We start from the raw sequence: 4,418 nt of genomic DNA, 5'->3' as shown, positions 1-4,418 counted from the left end.
TTTTTTAAAAAAAAGTATATATATTAATAACTAAAAATTAAAATACACTTTTTTAAAAAGCAACATGGAAAGCTTTCTAAAATAGAGACATTGACAGATCAAAGCAGACTATAAATGGAATGAAGGTGAATAGTAAGATTCCAGATACTTTGGATTTAAGTAGGTATGAAAATGCTACTATTTGAAATGACAGAGGTTATTTTCATATAAACCTTTTTTTTGCACTTCATGAACTTTTTCTTGACAGCTTAGAGGTAGGAAAATAGTCTGGCTTACAGCTAAATTTTGAATTCCATGATTGTCAGAAAAAAAAAAAAGGAAACATTGAGAAATGATCAGACTGCATTCAGGGATATATATATATATATAGAGAGATATATATATTTGTAGAAAGCATGTGATTTCTAACACTTCCATTTATATCATTAGATCTCTGGCTATTAACTCAGTCTGTATTGCCTTTTCAAACTAATGGTTTAATTTAGAAAAAGGTATCCACCTAAACAGCTTCTAGTTTTATTGAGCATAAATTGTTAAAATCCATTAACATAAATAAAAACTTTGCATTATCATTGCAGATGATTATTTCTGCTATTAAAACTCTGAGTTTTGGGAACAATAGTCATTTTATGTTGCTTGCGTTTCTGGTAATATGCTAATGTCATTATATGGAATGTACAGCTCTGGACCTGGTCTCGTGCAGAAAAAAACCTGCTGTAAAGCTAAATCAGAATAAAATCTGCTGCAGCCATTCTTCAGTTCCAAGTATCTCCAGGTGTTACGTGAAGGCTTCTTATTAGATCACGTCTGCTTGTTACTATTACCTGGAGCCAGAATACATCCATAGTGTTCTCCTGAAGTGTTTGCTGTAGTAACTCTGCAGTCACCATAGTTCACCCTGGTGCAGTAGAACAATTTTGTTTATGCACCTGCTGTGGTGTTCGAACTGTTAGGAGAAACTTAGCAACAAGTGTTTGAGTTCCTGTTCTTCTGTTGTATTAGACCAGACTATTGGCAATGCTGCTGTCAGTACCTAAGTTTTGGCAGTAGTTTTCCCTCATGCACTAAAAATTAAGCATGTTGGCTAACATTTCATAGAAGAAAACAAGTTTTGAACTTTTCTAGTAGCTGACTATTGTTTCCTTTATTGCCTGCAAAAACATTAAACTATACTATGGTCCATACCACTTTGTATTAATTACTATAGTGAAGCTTTCCAGGACACAAATCAGTAACTTGAGTCAGTCAAGTTCTTTGAGAGTAAAGGGATGATCTTGTTCCAAAGAACTGGAGGTCAGAAAAAATTTGGTATGGTTCCTGGTGGATGAAGAGAGCTCTGCCTGGGAGATTTTCTTGGGATAGAATAGGGCTAATATGGCTGGCGTACACCCAGCTGCAGTGGGGAAGGTACTGTTGAGGGCATCTGAGGATCACTATCCTTGGTGAAAAAGCCAACCTTTTGCGTGTTAAAGATCTAGAAAACTGTAACAAAGCAATTTAGTCACCCCCAGAAGGAAGTGTGAATGAAAAATATGAAAAATGAATGGATGAAGCCCTCTATAGACAAATAGGGGCAGCCTCATATTCACAAGCCTTGGTCCTTGTGGGGGGCTTTAATCATACAAATACCTGTTGGAGGGACCACACAGCAGGGCACAAGCAATCCAGGATGTTCCTGGAATTCATTGATGGTAACTTCCTTCCCCAAGTAAGAGAGGAGCTGGACCTTGTTCTCACCAAGAAGGGTGGGTTGGGGGGGAATGTGAAGCTCAAGGGCAGCACTGGCTGTAGTGACCATGACATGGTGGAGCTCATGATCCTTAGGGCAGTGGGGACGTCAGGAGAGCAGAATTTGGCCTCTTCAGGGATCTGCTTGGTAGGGTACCAGGGGATAAAGCCCCAGGGGGAAGAGTGGCTCAAGAAATCTGGTTGATACTCAAGGATCACCTCCTCTAAGCTCAGCAGCGATTCATCCCAACAAAGAGGAAGTCAGGCAAAAACACCAGGAGGCCTGTGTGGATGACCAAGGAGCTCCTGGACAAACTCAAGCACAAAAAGGAAGCCTACAGAGGGTGGAAGCAAGGACAGGTAGCCTGGGAGGAATGCAGAGAAACTGTCTTGAGTAGTCAGGGATCAAGAAAGCGCTGGTGGAATTAAGTCTGGCCAGGGACATCAAGGGCCACGAGAAAAGATTCTACAGGCATGCCAGTGATAAAAGGAAGGCTAGGAAAAACGTGGGCCCTCTGGAAGGAAACTGCAGACCTAGTTGCCTGGGATATGGAGAAGGCTGAGGTACTCTGACTTTTTTTGCCTCAGTCTTCACTGGCAAGTGCTCCAGCGATGACGCCCTGGTCACAGAAGGAAGGCAAAGGCAGGGACTGGGAGAATGACGAACCACCCACTGCAGGAGACCAGCCGTGGGACTGGTGCTGTTTAATAACTTTGTCAGCAACACGGACAGCGGGATTGAGCATACTCTCTGCAAGTTTGCCAACAGCACCCAGCTGTGTGGTGCAGTCAACACGCTGGAGGGAAGGGATGCCATCCAGAAGGACCTTAACGGGCTTCAGAGGTGGGCCCATGCCAGCCTCATGAATTCCAACAAGGCCAAGTGCAAGGTCCTGCATGTGGGTCAAAACAATTCCAAGCACAAATACAGGCTGGGCAGAGAATCGATTGAGAGCAGCCCTGAGAAGGACAGGAGGGGTGCTGGTTGACAAGAAGCATGAGCAACAGGTCAAGGGAGGTGATTCTCCCACTCTGCTGTCATGGTATCCCACCTGTAGTAGTACATCCAGATCTGGAGCCCCCAGCATAAGAAGGACATGGACCTGTTGGTGCAAGTCCAGAGGGTCACAAGGATGATCAGAGGGCTGGAGCACCTCTCCTCTGAAGACAGGCTGAGAGAGTTGGGGTTGTTCAACCTGCAGAAGAGAAGGTTCCGGGAAGACTTTACAGTGGCCTTCCAGTACTGAAAGAGGGCCTACAAGAAAGCTGGAGAGGGAGTTTTGACAAGGGTATGGAGCAACAGAACAAGGGAGAATGGCTTTAAATGAAAAGAGGGCACATTTAAATTAGCTGTTGGGAAGAAATTCTTTACCAAGGATGATGAGGCACTGGAACAGGTTGCCCGGAGAAGCTGTGGATGCTCCCCCCTGGAAGTGTTCAAGGCCAGGCTGGATGGGGCTTTGAGCAACCCGGTCTAGTGGAAGGTGTCCCTGCCCATGGCAGGGGGTTGGAACTAGATGATCTTTAAGGTTCCTTCCAACCCAAACCATTCTTGTGATGCTAAATAGCAAAAGTGATTTATTACAATTGCAACTGAGACTCTAGAAAGCAGCAAGATAAAACCAGATGCTATTAAGCCGAAGAAAATTGCTGTTAAGGAAACCTCTTACAAAGGACAACAGTCCTCGCCATGGCTGCAGCAGGAGGTAACAGAACAGCTGTTCTGTCAGACTAGAAGTGTGTGCACAGCCCTGCGGACAAGAGCCATTAGTGGCTGCTGAGGAAAGAATGCAAGTACAGGACATGTAGGTAGACATACTGCATTGGAGTATCATGGCTTTGGCAGTTTGCAGCTCATTAACATTGAAAAGTATGTGAGGTCTTCATTATTAAGCCTCCATCAAATTTTCTTTGATCCGTTGCCTTTTTTAGCCAACACACCTTTTACCAGCCATAGTATTTCATCTTACTTAAATGGGAAGAATTACCTCATCTTTATATTAGGCTAGTCAGCTGAGTTTTATTTAACACCCACTGTCCAAAAGGCAAATAAAACTGCTTCTGATATTCATGGCCACATAGAGGCCACCTAGCCTATTCACTACTCTTCCCTTCCTACAAGAGGAAGAGGAGCAATAGCTTTGTTCCAATATAGTACTTTCACCAATATTATTCTCTTAAATCCTAGTTCAGTACATCTTCAAATTTCCTTCTTTCAACTACAAAATTGCCACATCACCAATTTTCCCATGGGGATGTGTTGCCAGGACAGTTAAAAGCCAAACCATTAAATATTCTTTTCAGCATGAATTTTGAGGGCAATAGGAAGTCCTCAAGCAAACTACTTTCAATTTAGAAAAAAAAAAAACCAACAAAAACATTAATGGAACATCATTTGAGTAGTTTAATTATACTGCTTCATGCTGAGCAAGTAACAAAACTGTTAAATTACTAATCAACTACAGCATTTTAAAAGGACAGAAGAACTTTTTGAAGGGCCTTACTATTGAAAGCATAAAACCTCAAGAGATGAACACACTTGGATCCTGCCTCTCTTCTGCTTCCATAAGGCAACAGGAAAGTAGCTGTTTCTAACATACTGATTTTCCTCCAGTAGCAAAAGCCAGGAATTCTGTTTCTTAGATCCTGCAAATCACTTTTTCTGCACTGCTTTCTAATCTTGCAGGAAC

Source organism: Falco peregrinus, chromosome 6 (genome assembly GCF_023634155.1).
Source record: "Falco peregrinus isolate bFalPer1 chromosome 6, bFalPer1.pri, whole genome shotgun sequence".
NCBI classification, from domain to species: Eukaryota; Metazoa; Chordata; class Aves; order Falconiformes; family Falconidae; genus Falco; species Falco peregrinus.
This window is presented reverse-complemented; position numbering follows the sequence as displayed.